Source organism: Sorex araneus, chromosome 2 (assembly GCF_027595985.1).
Source record: "Sorex araneus isolate mSorAra2 chromosome 2, mSorAra2.pri, whole genome shotgun sequence".
NCBI lineage: Eukaryota > Metazoa > Chordata > Mammalia > Eulipotyphla > Soricidae > Sorex > Sorex araneus.
The window spans coordinates 291328126-291344997 of NC_073303.1; positions in this window are offsets into that span (position 1 = coordinate 291328126).

A 16872-nucleotide genomic window follows, 5' to 3' on the forward strand; every position below is an offset into this window, starting at 1 on the left:
CAGGGCATATGGCCCCCTGAGCCACCCCAGGAGTAATCCCTGAGCCCCCATCAGATGTAGCCCTGTCCCCAGTACACTCCTAGCTATGCTACAAGATGGTGAAGACGTTGTATCATTAACTCAGTAGACCAACCTAAAGGCCAGATTGATTTTCTGCACTTCTGTATAGTAATTGAAAAATTTTAGTTCTTAAAACCACAATCCCTTCCAACAAAATCATTTGTTTATTTGAAAAGTGTTAGTCCTAGGGCTGGAGCGATAGCACAGCAGGTAGGACATTTGCCTTGCACAGGGCCCACCCGGAGTTGGATTCCCAGCATCCCTGAGCACCGCCAGGAGTAATTCCTGAGTGCAGAGTCAGGAGTAACCCGTGTGCATCGCTGGGTGTGATCCCCCCCCAAAAAAAAGTAAAAAAAAAAAATTGTTAGTCCTGTCAGAAACTGACCAAAAAAAATCAAGATGACAAAGTGGACTCAGCCCTCAGGCTAGTACTGTTGCTCCTTGTTCTTCTACCTGTTAATGTTCAAATCCAGATCTGAGGAAACACAAGCTGAGAAGAAGGTTCAAGGATTCTTATTGTCTTATCCAAAACATTTTCAAAACCTGAAAAAAAAAATGAAGAAAATAATAAATTAGAAATGTGACCAACCATTTAGTCTTCAAGGGTGAAAGCAATCCGTCACAGGGTGAAGTCAATCAGGAATTAATAGACGTGTTTCCTATAGATTTAGCACTGATGCTGTTGGATGCTGTGGAAGATTTCCAAATAATCACTCTGAAGAGGAATATACTCAACTAAATTCTTGCTTAGGTCAGCATTTATGAAGGGTTCCAGGTTCGGCAATACAGCGGATAGGCCGACCTGTGTTGGATCTCTGGCATCCCATATGGTTCCCTGAGCACTGCCAGGGGTAATTCCTGAGTGCAGAGCCAGGAGTAAGCCCTGTAAGCCCTGAACATTACCAGGTGTGACCCAAAAAGAAAAAAAAAAGTTAAGAAAGCTTTGTAATGCAAAATCCAGTAAATATCGAATTCAAATTCCAACCACATTATCTTCCATTTATCATGTATTTGTAAAAAATATTGTGCCTACTGTACATTGCACATGTTTACTAAATAGTATTAAGATCCAAAATATGCACAAACAGATTAAGAAACTCCTGTGTATTGACATAGAACACACTCACATTGGGGTCTAGCTTTTCTATGTGAAATTAAAATTAGACTGCCTTCTGAATGTCAACTAAAAATGCTTCTTTGCTAATCTGAAATCTGTGAGACCACTTATATACTGGAAATTATGCTAAAAATCAGTTTCTTGAGAGCCAGAGAGATAATATTAGCAGGTAGTGCACCTGTCATGTTTTTATTTTTTTGTTTCGGTTTTTATGGTTTCGGGGCCACACCTGGCAGTGGGTTTACTACTGGCTGTGTGATCAATTATCACTCCGGCAGTGCTGGGGGCCTATACGCAATGCCAGAGATGGAACCTAGGTTGGCTGCATGCAACCAATAATATATTGGTACCTGCTGTACTATCTCTCCAGACCAAGATACTTGTCTTCATCATCATTATTATTATTTTTATTATTATTATTGTTTTTGCTTTTTGGGTCACACCTGGCGATGCACAGGGGTTACTCCTGGCTCTGCACTCAGGAATTACTCCTGGCGGTGCTCAGGGGACCATATGGGATGCTGGGGATCGAACCCAGGTCGGCCGCGTGCAAGGCAAACGCCCTACCCGCTGTGCTATAGCTCCAGCCCCCATTATTATTTTTTTTTATTGTAACACTGTAATTTACCAAGTTGATCATAATACAGTTGTTTCAGACATTAAATCTTCCAGCACATTGCCCTTCCCTCTACCAATGTCCCCAATTTCCTACCCACCATCTAAGTCTGCCCCCCTTTGCATTCACAATCAAATTGACTTCATATTGTTTGTTGCAACCCAAAGGTAAATAAGTGAAATTATCAAATAATTATGAGAGTCAATTTGTGATCACTGTTATATCTCACAATGATGTTATAAATGCAGAGAGTTTCTTGCCCGCAGGGCTGGCTGTCTTCCCCGGGGCCCTTTGGAGGGGTTGGGCTCCAGCTTCCCTCCCCACCCCGAGCGGAGGTCCCAGCAGCCAAAGACCACCGGAACCTACAGCCATGCTCGTGGCCCCTCTCCACAGGTTCGGACAGTCCTCACACATGAAGGTACCGGCAGAGGAACCCAGGTGTGTGTAATCCCATCAACGGCCAACATCCAGGAACTTGGAAGCAAGCTCCTAGAAGCTTGTAGCCTACTTCTCCCTCTGGGAGAAACTGGCAAGCTTCTGAGAGCTTCCTGCCCACATGGGACAGCCTTGCAAGCTTCCCGTGGTGTATTCATATGCTAAATCCAGTAACAAGCTGGATCTCATTCCCCTGACCCTGAAAGAGCCTCCAGTGCAACATCGACATCGACATCCGACATCGACATCATTGGGAGGGCCAGAGTCGAGAGAGACTTCTAAGATCTCAGGGAAAGGACGAATTGAGAAGTTACTGAGCCCACTCGAGAAATCGGCGATTAAAGGGATTTTGTGATTGTGATTCTGTGATTTTGTGATGTTATAAGTCATTGAGGATCTACTGTGCTGGTTAGTGCTCGTTAAGCCTTCTGTGTTATTGTTTAGGCTCATTGAGTTTGGTGAGTCTTCCATGCACCTTTCCAACCAGTTTTGCTGTGATCCTAGTGGGCTGAGGATCAGGCCTATAAACTATGCTATGAACTCTGGGTTCAATTCATGGCACTCATAGTATGGTTTTCTGAGTTGGGAGAAACCCTTGAGAGTCAATGGGTATGACCCCAAAATTAACAAATACAAATCTTAAAAGGGGTTTTCTCCTCAGAAATTCTCTTCTGCTGGGAATGGAGAGATAACACAGCAGGTCGGTATTTGCCCGGCACACAGCTGGGCATCCAAGAATCATCCCTGAACATTACCAGGAGTAATTCCGGAGGGTAGAGCCAGGGCTGGAGTGATAGCACAGTGGTTGGGTGTTCACCTTTCACGCGGCCGACCCGAGTTCAATTCCTCCGCCCCTCTCGGAGAGCCCGGCAAGCTACCGAGAGTATCGAGCCAGAGCGGCAGAGCCTGGCAAGCTACCCGTGCGTATTGGATATGCCAAAAACAGTAACAATAAGTCTCTCAATGAGAGATGTTACTGGTGCCTGCTCGAACAAATCGATGAGCAACGGGATGACAGTGACAGAGCCAGGAGTAAGCCCTGAGCATCACTAGATGGATGACCCAAAAACAAACAAAACAAAAAAGATGTTATGGTGGTGAGGGTGGAGGTGGCTGGGCTAGGTGGAGTGACAGTACGGCTGTAGGACACTTGCCTTGCAGGTGGCTAGCCCGGAATCAACCACCAGAATTCCATATGGTCTCTGAAGCAACTAAAACAACGTGGTTTACTTGACTTGTGACTGGAAAGATGGATAAGCCACATTCCCCCCTACTTCTCTGCTAAACACAATGGGAGGCTCTGGGCTTAATAAAGCACCCACTGGCATCCCGGGGTGTTGCTCCCAAAACAAATAAACACAGAATACCCAGCACACACATTTGGATGTATATAGAAACATAAGAGAATTTCTTTCTTTCTTCCTTTTTTTCCTTTCGGTTTTGGGGTTACACCCAGTGGCTCAGGGCTTTCTCCTGGCTGTGCATTAAGGGACCACTCCTAGGTTTTATATCTGAGAAGCTCATTACCAGGGGTCCCTCCCTGTCTGTCTGCCAGATTTACCAGACATTTTTTTTTTAAGTCCATTGGCATTTACTTTACTGAGCTCCAGGAAAAATAATTTGGTTCTGGGTCACACTCACTCTGGGGTTACTCCAGAGACTCGGGGGCTACTCCTGCCTCTATACTCTGTACTCCTGGGGGTGCTCTCAGATGCCAGGATCCAACCAGGTCAGGACCGCTCAAGGAAAGTGCCTTAATCACTGCACTCTCTCCAGGCCCCTCCCGCTATTTTTGCTACTTTTTAAAATGCTGTTTCCGGGCTGGAGCAATAGTACAGCAGGTAGGCAAAAGCGGCCAACCCGGGTTTGATTCTCAGCATCCCATATGGTCCCCCGAGCACCACCACGTGTAATTCCTGAGTGCATGAGCCAGGAGTAACCCTGTGCATCACCAGCTGTGACGTAAAAACCTAAAAAAAAAAAAGCTGATTAAAATAAATAAACTATTAAGATAGAGCATGTTAATAAACTCCATCTGAAACCTTCTGAGCTCTTGGGATACACTGAGAGAGACATCTAGATACCTACCTGCCTTCTGCTAACTCACACCGCTGCTGCCAATCCCATTATTTGCATGTGTTCAGTTACATCTGTAGAAAGTGCAATTCTTTTTTTTTTTTTTCTGCTTTTTGGGTCACATCCGGCGATGTTCCAGGGTTACTCCTGGCTTTGCATTCAGGAATTACTCCTGGCGGTGCTCGGGGGACCATATGGGATGCTGGGAATGGAACCCGAGTCGGTCGCATGCAAGGCAAACTCTCTACCCGCTGTGCTATCACTCCGGCCCCTAGAAAGTGCAATTCTTGCGTTACAAGTCAAGCATATGAAATTGTCATTTGGGAGGGGGTTATCTTATTTTCTTCATTTTCTAAAATTTGAGTTTCATAATATGGTATAGGTTTCAAGGTAGAGTTTTTTGTTTTGGCAAGTGACTTTATTCTCTTTTTGATAAGCCATCATACCATACAAAATGCAAAAGAACAAAGGGATAAAAAGTGGAAAGGCGTCTTCTTCATATCCCTTCCTCTCCAAATCCTTTCCTGATTGGTAACCATTGCTACTCATTCCTTTGCAGCAGAAATACATAGCGGCTAAATAAAATGTGCAACACACAATTTATTCAGTGATCTCCTTTTGATGAATACTGGTGTTTCATAGGGTGTTTTTTTTTGTCAGCATGGGGGCGGTTTACTCCCAGCAGTGCTCATGGCTTACTCAATGGCTCTGAGCTCAGGGATCAGTGGAGTTTGGGGCACTGTCTGTAGTGCTGGGGATTGTATCACTGTATCACCGTCACTGTCATACCGTTGTTTGTCGATTTATTCAAGCGGGCACCAGTAACGTCTCTATTCCTCTCAGCCCTGAGATTTTAGCAGCCTCTCCTTACCCGTCTTTCTCAACAATTGGAGGCTCTTTTCAGGGTCAGGGGAATGAGACTTATTGTTACTGTTTTTGGCATATCAATACGCCACGGGTAGGGGAAGATACTCTCAGTGGCTTGCTGGGCTCTCTGAGAAGTATGTATATATCTGTTGTTGTATTTTTTTTTTTTTCATTTCCATTTTAATTTTTATTTATTTATTTATTTATTTTTTTTATTAATAGTTTATTTTTAATTAGTGAGTCAACGTGAGGGTACAGTTACAGATTTATACATTTTTGTGCTCATGTTTCTCCCTTACAAAGTTTGATAACCCATCCCTTCACCAGTGCCCATTCTCCACCACCAGTAAACCCAACATCCCACCCCCCCTTCCCAGTCCCGTCTCCCCCCACCCCACCCTGCCACTATGGCAGGGAATTCCCTTTTGTTCTCTCTCTCTGGTTAGGTGTTGTGGTTTGCAATAAAGGTGTTGAGTGGCCATTGCGTTCAGTCTCTAGTCTATATTTGGCCCGCATCATCTTTCCCCCACATGACCAAGTTGTTGTATTTTGGATATGAGTACGCCACAGGGAGCTTGCCAGGCTCTCCTAAGTGGGCAATAGACTCTCGGTAACTTGTCAGGTTCTCCAAGAGGGAGAACTAGGCTATTAAACTGGGGATTGAACTCTGGTTAACCGTGTGCAAGGCAAGCTCCCTGTCCACTGTACTATCAGCAGTCTGGCCCTCTAGGGTTTTTTTTTTATTATTTTATTTTTTGCTATTTAATTGAGAGTGGAGAGAGCTCAACATGCTAGTACACATGCCTCGCATGCTGGAAACCTGGGATTTGATCCCGCCAGCACCACAGGGAAACCTAAACTGCACACAGGGAGAATAACCAAACTTGGAAATGTGCCTGAAGCAAACTCTTGTCTGAATGACTAGATTTCCGCATCAGTGATTCAACACCAATCCCACAACACAACCAGTGTCAACTTTCTCCAGCAATGTCCCCAGATTCCCTCTTGCCCTTGATAGGTTCTTTTTTTTTTTTTTTTTTTTTTTTACTTTTTGGGCCACACTCAGTGATGCTCAGGGGTTATTCTTGGCTCTGAAGTCAGGAATTAATCCTGGCGGAGCTCAGGGATTGAACCCGGGTTGATGGTGTGCAAGACGAACGTCCTACCCACTGTACTGTCACTTAGGCCCCAGACGGGCTCATTTTAAAGCTTAGTTATTGTAGTTTGGGCCTCATGCTTAGAAACTCTGAACCTTATATAGAGAGAGCAAATACAAGATGACAAAGATGTGGAGAAAAGAAGTCAAACTGGCTAGCAACTAGCAACCTTGAGATACACATGGTGGTAAGACCATGTCTGGTGTTTTCTCTTGCCCCATGTCTCCCTACTTGGAACTGAAGACATGAGCAGCCCAGATCGGGCAACAGATGATTTCAGAAAAAGGGAGGGCACAGGTATGGAATCAGATCCAGCAATAATTTGCTCTCTAACCAAAAAGGAGCATCCTTGTGGCCAAACACTCAAAAGACGTTGGAGCAACAGTATAGCACATAGGGCCCTTGCCTTGCTCGAAGCCAGTATGCATTTCATCCTAGACACACCATTTGGTCCTTCAAGCCCCACCAATAGGGATTTCAAAGCTAGGAGGAAGATTGAGCACTGCTAGACGTGGCCAAAAAACGAAACAATCTCTAATATAATCACTGTCAGCCAAACCCACAGAAGAAACTATTCTCCCATCCACACTTACCTCCAGCGGGAGGCCGAGTTGGGAAGCTGATTCCACCCCAAAGAGGTTCCCATTTGCTCAGACCATGGTGTTAGAGGGGGGAGACGCGGGAAGCCCAGAGCCTACCAAGGACCCTCCTCCCCTCCCACTGGGCCCTGTGGGAAATCAGACCATCAGAACTCTCCCCGTTTCCTGGCCTCAAAGGCCACCCAGACTGCATCACGAGAAGTCAGTGGAGCTGGAACCCCCTCCCCAGACATAACAAGGAGTTTTCTGAACACCCTGCAAAGGTGTCAACAACTAGCCGGGAAGACTGGACTTCTACCTTCTGCGGCTGAGAGCAGCATCAGGGAAAGTCACAACAAAAGATTTAAATCAGATTAATAAACATGTGAGAAGAAAACCTTTTCCACCTTTAATCATGAGAGAAATGCAAATCAAAACCATTGGGAGACAGCACTTAACACTCATTAGGATGGGCCATTATCAAAACAAAGCGGAAAACTTCAAAGAAAATAACAAGTGTTGACAGGGTGTGAAGAAATTGAAACCTTTTTGCATTGCCAGCGGCTGAGAAAAATAGCGAGGCAATCAATCCTTCCAAAAGTGGGACATTGGAGGACCAGTGGGTAAGATGCTTGCCTTGCACATGGCCGACCCGGGTTCAGTCCCTGGAAGCACGTATGGTCCCCTAACCACCTCAGGACTGATCCCTAAGTACACAGCCACGAGTAAGTATATCTAATCCAGGCAAAGGTGCTCACACACTTTTTAGGAGTGGTGCTCCTTAAGGGGCAGGAGTCACACCTTTTTGTTGTGGTGTTCACACGCACCTGTCTGTGATGTGGCCAGAATCACCTGTGGCATCAAGGGCCATAGCAGAGCTACCAGGCTCAACAGTAGGGCTGCCAGGGTTGTGCTAGGCACAGGTGATGGCACTAGGGGTTATACTCACTGCCCACCCTTGCAATGAAGGCGCACTAACCACTGGGCTATCCCCTTGTCTTCCCCCCACACCAGAAAACCAATTTAAAATTTTTATTATTATGCTCCACCTCCTCATCCCTTGGGGCCAAAGTGATAGCATTCCAGATATTTTGAACAAGTAACTAAACTAATGAACAAAAGCTTGCAGAGGCCCTTTGAGCTACTTCCTTAATCTTTAAAAATCCATTTTCTTTTGGGAGGGGAGGGGGACGGAGCGATAGTACAGTGTGTAGGGTGTTTGCCTTGCACACAGCCAACCGGGGTTCAGTCTCTGGCATCCCATATGGTTCCCCAAGCACTGCCAGGAGTGGTTCCAGGAGGAACCACCGAGCATCACTGGGTGTGACCCAAAAAGAAAAAAAAAAAAAGAAACCGTTTTTATCCTTTGGACTTTAGATCTTCATTTACTTCCTGAAACACCAATGATTTAGATAAAGGTACTTAAAGACAAAGCTGTTTCAAGCTGTCTGATTTTAAAACAAATAGCAGGTCTGTTGGCGCTTTTAATGTTATCTTTTTATTGCATAATCAATGATTTAAAACCAATAAAACGCATTAAAAAATAACCTTTCTCCTAACCCTGCTGCATTAAGAAGTGCTCAGTGTGGTAGAACATTTCCTCCTGTTCCCTCCCTTATGAATTATTTTGCTGTTGTTTCTTTGGCTAACTTCATTTGTTTTTGCTTTTATTTTGGGGTCACACCCGACAAAGCTCAGGGCTTATTCCTGGCCCTGCACTCAGGGATCAGCCCTGGTGGGACTCAGAACTACGTGCGCAGAATGCAACCTGGGTCGGTCAAATGCAAGGCAAGCACCCTACCCACTGTACTCTCTTTGGCCCCTGCTAATGTTATTTGTAATGAATTTTGTTTTGAAGAGTTTGCCCAAACCCTGGTGCTTGGGTGAGTGGTAGTTGACCTTAGATCTTTGCATCTGTGGCTGGGGTGTGATAGACATAGAAATGAGTCAGCAATACACAGACATTATTTCTTTAGACATTTTTAAAAAATCTAGACATTTTCCATTTATTCCAAATCCTTGATATCTAGGCCACCTGGCCTGACTATCACCAGGTGACTTGGGTGAAGCAGTGAGCTAGGGAAGTAGCTTAAGAGCAGAGTGCTGGAACATATACTGCCCAGCACATGTGGTGCCCTTGCACACGTGTCACCCGCATTTCCGCTCTTGAGATGTGTACTTTCATATTGAACGCTGGGGTGTGTCCTGGGGCTCTCTCTGCCTTTGGAGAAGCTTCCCTCTCCTTCCTTCTTTCTCAGAACTTCCAAATTAAAACTGTTATATATGAAAGAGAGAGAGAGAAAGGGAAAGGGGGGAGGAGGAAGGAGTGCTCTCATTTTCTGCTCTGGTGGTCTGGTGGACTCCAACGGTGTCTTATGTGAGTATGTGAGGCAGAGAGGAGAGAGAGAGAGAGAGAGAGAGAGAGAGAGAGAGAGGGGGGGGGGGGAGAGAGAAGAAAGAGAAGAGAGGGGAGAGAGAGAGGGGAGAGAGAGGGGAGAGAGAGAGAGAGAGTCACTTTCTCCCAATCTGCATCTGCCACCCCAGCACCCGCTGGGCAGACTAGACCGGGACTGATATAGTCTGTGGTGAGCCCCTTCTCCGCTTGGGCTCCCAAGTGGCCATCAAGCCACACCTGATGTCTGCTTGGTCTTCCAGGCACTGGAGTTGATCCCCACCGCTTGATTTCTCGGGGGTGGGGGGCATGGGGAGGGGGAGCGGGGGATTCAGGGGACTGGCTGGAGCAAGGATTTGCTCTTTGCAGGAAATAAGTCAGCCTCAGGACTTACCCAGGGCTTGGGGGTAGGTCTCATCTCGCAGAAAAGAATTTCAGGAGTAGACGAGCAGTGGGGTAAGACAGGTTTTATTTGGAGGTTTTGAAGGGGAAGGAGGGAGAGAAAGTGGGAGAGAGTAGGGTAACATGCGCAAGAGATAGCGTGGGCTTCCCCCAAAGTGGAGAAGCCCCTATACACACACCACCGCATTAGCCATGGAAGCATGAGAAGTACACATCTCCAGAGGGGAGATGCGGGTGCCACATGTCCTTCATTCAAGGTGGGTTTGATAGGGTTTTCCAACCTGCCCCCACGTGGGGCTCTTACCTAGGTAAAAGTCTGTAGCTAGGGAGGCTGCCAAGGGGATGGTCTTTGAAATTTCCTGGCCTTCTGTTCCTGCTGGAGCTTGTGTAAGAGGGAGTCCCCACCTTCTCTGGGCCTATTGCTGGTGCCAGGTGAAAGTCTTATCAGGCCTTAGATCCTGTTTTCTGCAAAGCTGGCTTTTTGCAATTTTAGAGTTCTTGATGGGCTGGAGCGGTTGGGCTTTCGCCTTTCACATGGCCAACCCGTGTTCGATTCCTCTGCCCCTCTTGGAGAGCCCAACAAGCTACTGAGAGTATCGAGCCCGAGCGGCAGAGCCTGGCAAGCTACCCATGCATATTGGATATGCCAAAAACAGTAACAACAAGTCTCACAATGGAGGTGTTACTGGTGCCCGCTCGAACAAATCGATGAGCAACAGGATGACAGTGACAGTGACAGGGTTACTGATATTATTTCTCAGGAAATTCATTGCCATTGCCTTGAGAGTTGGGCCTTCCCTATCTACCTGCCTGCCTACACCATACTCACTTTGGTCATCCAGGGAAATGCCTGGGAGAGGTAGGACTGCTAACGTCACAAGCATCTTTGTGGTGTGGATGCTGTTGTCTCGGGGGCTCTGCTGGTCAACCATTGGACTGCTTCTGAAGTCCGCTTGTTCTGCAGAGCTCATCATCCAAGTTCTGGGCTAACTGTGATCTCACATTGGAGTGAGGGATTGCTCTTTATAGGAAAAGAAAAAGAATTAATTCTTTTTACTCATTTATCCTGTACACATTTTTTTAAAGGTAAAGAAACACAATTGCACACAGATATTTGGCTTAATTGATAAGTAAAATGTTACCTAATCTAGTAAATAGTCAATATATATAACACACTCAGAAGAGATGACAGGAGAAAAAACTGTATAAACTACAGTTTTTTTGGAAGGAAAAAATTATATCCAGGTTTCCCAACACCCAAAATAAAAAAATTCTTGATAAATTCATTTTCTGGGCAGAAGTAAAATTTTTTTTTTTTTGCTTTTTGGGGTTACACCCAGCAATGCTTAGGGGTTACTACTGGCTCTGCACTCAGGAATGACTCCTGGCGGTGCTCAGGGGATCATATAGGATGCTGGTAATCGAACCCGGGTCGGCCACATGCAAGGCAGACGCCCTACCTGCTGTGCTATCGCTCCAGCCCCGGAATAAAATTTTAATTAAAATAATTTCTTTTGTTTTATTGGGTTGCCTCTGCAGGTGCTTGGGGATCACTTCTGGCAGGATTCGGGATCAGATGGGTACTGGGGACTGAACCCAAGTTATCAGCATGTAACACAAACGCCTTATCCACTGTACTATTGCCCTGTCCCCAAGGAAGAGTTAGTTCTTTCCTGTGTCCAGGGTTTCCAGGGTCATCTTCTTCCCTTGCAGAAGATTTTCAGGAGGAAACAAATAAATAGGTGTATAAAGCAGTTTTATTTAGAGAAACACAGAGATAGAAAGAGAGAGAACAGGGTTTCTTCAAAGGGGTAGAAAAAATTGGGTGGCTGGGGTGGGTTTGATATGGATTAATTGTTTTATCCAGGAGTTTTGTATACCTAAAAGTTAATCTGGGTAGGTATGTGTTGGAGCAGGGAGGGAGAGCCTTGGACTCTTGGTGGCCTTTCTCTTATTCTTATCACAGCCCTTTATTCTTTGTGCTTCTGTTTTCCTGAGGGTGTGTGTGTGGGGGGGTCCTCAGGGTGGCGTCTCAAGTTCTACTGCCAGCATTTCCAAAGAGCTCAGAATTTAAAGTATTTAAAGGGAAGTGATTTTCATCTGCATGCCTTTGGGCTACATGCCTTAGGAATAACCTGCATGCCTTAAGAATAACCCCTGTGCATTGCCAGGTGTGACCCAACAAGAAAAAAAAAAGCTGATTAAAATAATTGGATAAGCTGTTAAGATAGAGGGTGTCAATAAACTTCATATGAAACCTTCTGAGCTCTTGGAATACACTGAGAGAGACATCCAGATACCCTCCTGCCTTCTGCTAACTCACGCTGCTGCCTCCAAACCCCTCTCTACACCACCATCATTCGAATGTGTTCAGTTACATCTGTAGAAAGTGTAACTCTTTTTTTTTTTTTTTTTTGGGTCACACATGGCAATGCACAGGGATTAACTCCTGGCTCTGCACTCAGGAATATACTCCTGGCGCTGCTCGGGGGACCATATGGGATGCTGGGAATCGAACCTGGGTTGGCCGCGTGCAAAGCAAACACCTTACCTGCTGTGCTATCACTCCAGCCCAGAAAAAAATGTAACTCTTGCATTGTAAGTCAAGCATATGAAATTGTCATTTGGAGAAGGGGGTTCTTTTATTTTATTCACTTTCTAAAATTTGAGCTTTACAATATGTGTATTGGTTTCAGGGGTACAGTTTTTCGTTTTGGCAATGGACTTTATTCTCTTTTTCACAAGCTGTCATACATATGCTGTACAAAATGCAAAAGAACAAAAGGATAAACAATGAAAAGGAATCTTCTTTATATCCTTTTCTCTCCAAATCCTGGCGACTCTTCTTTGCAGGGGCAGTATTTCTACTCAGTTACATCCAGTTTTTTTCAAAAGCCTTGATTAGTAGAGCGGTCCTTCTTTCCCACTCATCTTTCTTCTTCTCTTTTCCCTACCTCACCCCCTTTATCATTTTTTTTTAAATCTCCATTTTGACTTTTTATTACTCTTAATGATTTCAGACGAAAGAGTCAAAAAAGACATTGGTGTATATGTTAAAACATGCCAAATTCCTTCATAATTTGCCGTGAAAAACTATGTTTGTTTGCTTGTTTGTGGACCACAGCAAGAAGTGCTCAGGGTTTACTTCTGGCTCTGTGCTTTGGGATCACCCTTGGTGAGCCCTAGGGACCATATGTCATGCCTGGAATTAGACCCAGATTGGCCATGTCAAGGCAAGCCCTCTGCAGGCTGTACTAGCTACTGTTCTGGCCCCTACAACCATCTAAATTTATGTGGACACAGAAAACATTCCAAACTTGGGAATACATTGTCCTTGAAAAGTATTTTGTGTGTAATCCTTGTCCATCTTTCTTCCTGGACATGTTCTTACCCATCCTAGACAGGTTCTCAGAGTTTTTACCACAGAATCAGATAAACGACTCTTCACTGGGCCTCCAAGGTAGAGAGTAGATAATTTTCTTTTAGTCTTAGCAGCTTCACTGTTCACATTTTTTATTTTAATCAATCATTTAGTTATTTTAATATCACAATTAATGTTTTGATTTTTGTGTAGTTAAATTTTAGTTATTGTCTAAACTTAAATTTTCTAGGGCTTCAGCGTACTGGGCTGAGCACAGGCTTTGCACGCAGGGAAGCCTGGGATGGATCCTTGGCACTGCATGGTACAACATGGGAGTTGTACTGCCAGGAACAACTCCCAAGCAGAGTCAGGAGTAGCCCTTGAGTACCATCCACTGTGCTTCTCCCACCCCAAATAAAAACAAAACCATTTTTCCACTTAGAATTCATCTTTTTCTAGTCAAGAACCTTTTGTGTCAATCTTCTAAAATGAACTTCATAGCCCCAAGGGCAAAAACACAAATCAGAAAAGACATCTGCACTCCTATGTTCATTGCAGCACTGTATACCATAGCCAAAATATGGAAACAACACAATGCCCATGAACAGATGACTGGATAAAGAAACTATGATACAAGAGGGACAGACATAGAAAGATCACACTCATCCGTGGAATATAAAGTAACAGAATGGGAGAATAACACCCAAGAGTAGTAGAGATAAGGACCAAGGGGTCTGCTCCATGGCTTGGAAACCAGCCTCACATGCTGGGGGAAAAGGTAGCTCAGATAGAGAAGGGAATACCAAGTAAAGGATGTTGGGAGGACCCGTTAGGTTGGGAGATATGTGCCGAAAGTAGATTATAGACCAAACACGACGGCCACTCAATATCTCTATTGCAAACCACAACACCCAAAAGGAGAGAGAACAAAAGTGAATGCCCTGCCGCAGAGGCAGGATGGGGTGGGGGGACAGGGTGGGGAGGGTGGGAGGGATACTGGAAACATTGGTGGAAGAGAATGGGCACTGGTGGAGGAATGAGTAAATGATTATTGTATGACTGAAATGCAAACATGAAAGTTCATAAGTTTGTAACTGTACCTCACAATGATTCACTAATAAAAAATAAGTAAAAAAGAAACTATCTCAGCGCCATCTTGCCATAATCAGCAGTGAAGAATTTGGGCCACTCCGGTGGGCACCGCCAGCTGGAGATTGCTCTGGACCCTAGACCGGGCCAACAACACCAGGGGGTCAGACGGAGAAGGTACAGCCAGCACACCTTCTCCAATGGAGCCCCGGTGACACCGAGCTTCTACTAACACAGCTCCAGTATGCGGGACTGGAACACCTCCAAAAGGTAAGCGGCCGCACAACCTTTCCTGATATACAAAATATATGCTCAGGAATGGCTCCGCCACCCTGAGCATCCATTATCCCAGAGGCACAGAAACCAATCTCAGAACGCAGAGGCTGCTGGCAGTTATAATCCTTTAGGTACAGGCAGCTACTTGCAGAATGTCTCCAGACCGAGAACTAAGCCGCGGCCTCATGCCTGCCCTGGAGGGGAAAGGTTTTTCTCTCTCGCCTTTTCCTTGCTGGGGGGGAAGAGCGTGGTGACCGCCATATTATGAGGACCACTAATGAGAGTTACAAGCTTGCAATGATCCAATTTCTGGAAGAAATTTCCCTGGACTCAATTGCTAAAATACAGAAATCCAAAAAACTATCGCAGCCGCGCGACCTCATATCTCTCCACAGCAGGTATGTCTCTAGTGGGGAACTCCTAATAATAATAGTGAGTTTTTTGTTGAAATATTGAATGTAACCAAAGTAAAGAGAAAGTAAAGTGAAATTTATCACTTACACAGGTGAGGGGGATGGGAGGTATACTGGTTTTTTTTTTTTTGGTGGTGGAATATGTGTTTCAGCATTGTATAACAGACTTAAGTCTGAAAGCATTGTCATTTTCCACATGGTGATTCAATAATAAAAAAAAGAAAAGAAAATGAAAAAAAAAAGAAACTATGATACATATACACAATGGAGCCTTAAGAAAAGATAAAGTCATACAATTTGTTGCATCATGGATGGATCTGGACAGTGTTGTGTTGAATGAAATCAGCCCAAAGGAGAGGAACAGACTCAGAATTATCCCTCTCATATGTGGGATATAAAGAAACTTCACAGGGGAATACCAAATGCCCAATGGCAATAGAAAGGCAATAGAAAGGCAATAAAAGCAGGAGTACTGGAACTGATCTTTAGTAGGAAGCGTGGCACTGTGGCAGGGGTGAAGGGGATAAGTTAGGCAAGGGAACACTAGGACAATGTGTGAGTGGGTGGGTGTGTGGGAGGGGGGCAGGGGGAGATTGAAGTGCCTGACACAGAGGCAGGCTGGGGCATGGGAAGGAAACTGGGGACATTGGTGCAGGGTAGTGGGCACTGTTGAAGGGATTGGTGTTAAAACTCTATACGCCTGAAACCCAATCATAAATATCTTTGCAACTTTATAATTCATAGTGATTCAATTAAAAATAAATAAAATGAACTTTAGCTTACTTGTTGCACTTTGAGGGTATAATTGTGTCATCATCACCCATCCCCACCCAGTCTGAAGAATGGTTAGTATAGTGAGTATTATTAAGGTGGAACTGAATGGTTTGAAGGGTTGACCAACAATAATTGACAGAGAACAACCTCTAAAACATTGTAAAAATATTTTAAGTTAAAAGAAAGTGTGGGAAGGAGGCAATGGGGTTTTCCGATGGAACAAGAGCCTCATATTTCATTCAATACATTCAATCCTGGCTAGCATTTCCAAATGAAAGTAGGATTATTAGAATATAAAACATCCATCCACTATAGTTTGCTACGAAACTGTATTCCAAGGCTCCTCTCCCCTCCCCCTAATGCTTCCAGCTCAATTATTTCCTGACCAATTGGGAAATAAGCAAGTCATTCTTCTCTCTCTCTCTCTCTCTCTCTCTCTCTCTCTCTCTCTCTCTCTCTCTCTCTCTCTCTCTTTCTCTCTCTCTCTCTCTCTCTCTCTCTCTCTCTAATTTTATTGAATCACCGTGAGATAGTTACAAGCTTTCATGTTTGGGTTACAATCTCACAATGATCAAACACCCATGCTTGTACCAGTGCACATTCCTCACCACCAATATCCTGGGTATACCCCCCCATTCCCATCCTCCCCTTACCTCTATGGCAGACAATATTCCCCATTCTCTCTCTACTTTTGGGTATTGTGGCTTGCAACACAGACACTGAGAGGTCCTCATGTTTTGTCCATTATCTACTTTCGGCAAGTCGTTCTTCTCTTTCATCCAGTCTTTGTTGTAAGGCTGGTATGTCTGGGTATGTCGATAAACAAGGCATCAATATAATCAAACAGTTGACTGAGTGCACATGTGACAGAGGGGCGGTTGGGGTTCATTTTTTTCAGTACTCTTCTTATATTTTACAAACACCTTCCATGGATTCATTCACAGATTCATAGTCAGCCTAAGCTCTGCCTTCTGGCCTCCCAGTATGCAATACTAGTGAAATGCTGTGAGACTTGACACCAAACTTTCCTTGCAGCCACTGCCAACACTATCCCCACCCCCCACAAGCTTAGCCTGGACTGTATTCTCTTGAGCACATTTTCTTTCTCTTCCTCTCTTTCTCGGCTCCCTCCTCCCTCTCCCCTACACCTCCTCCCTCCCTCTGTCTGTTTCTTTCTCCTTCCTCCCTTCCTCCCTCTCTTTCTCCCTTCTTCCACCCTCTTTCTCCTTCTTCCCTCCCTCCCTTTTTCTTCCTCCCCC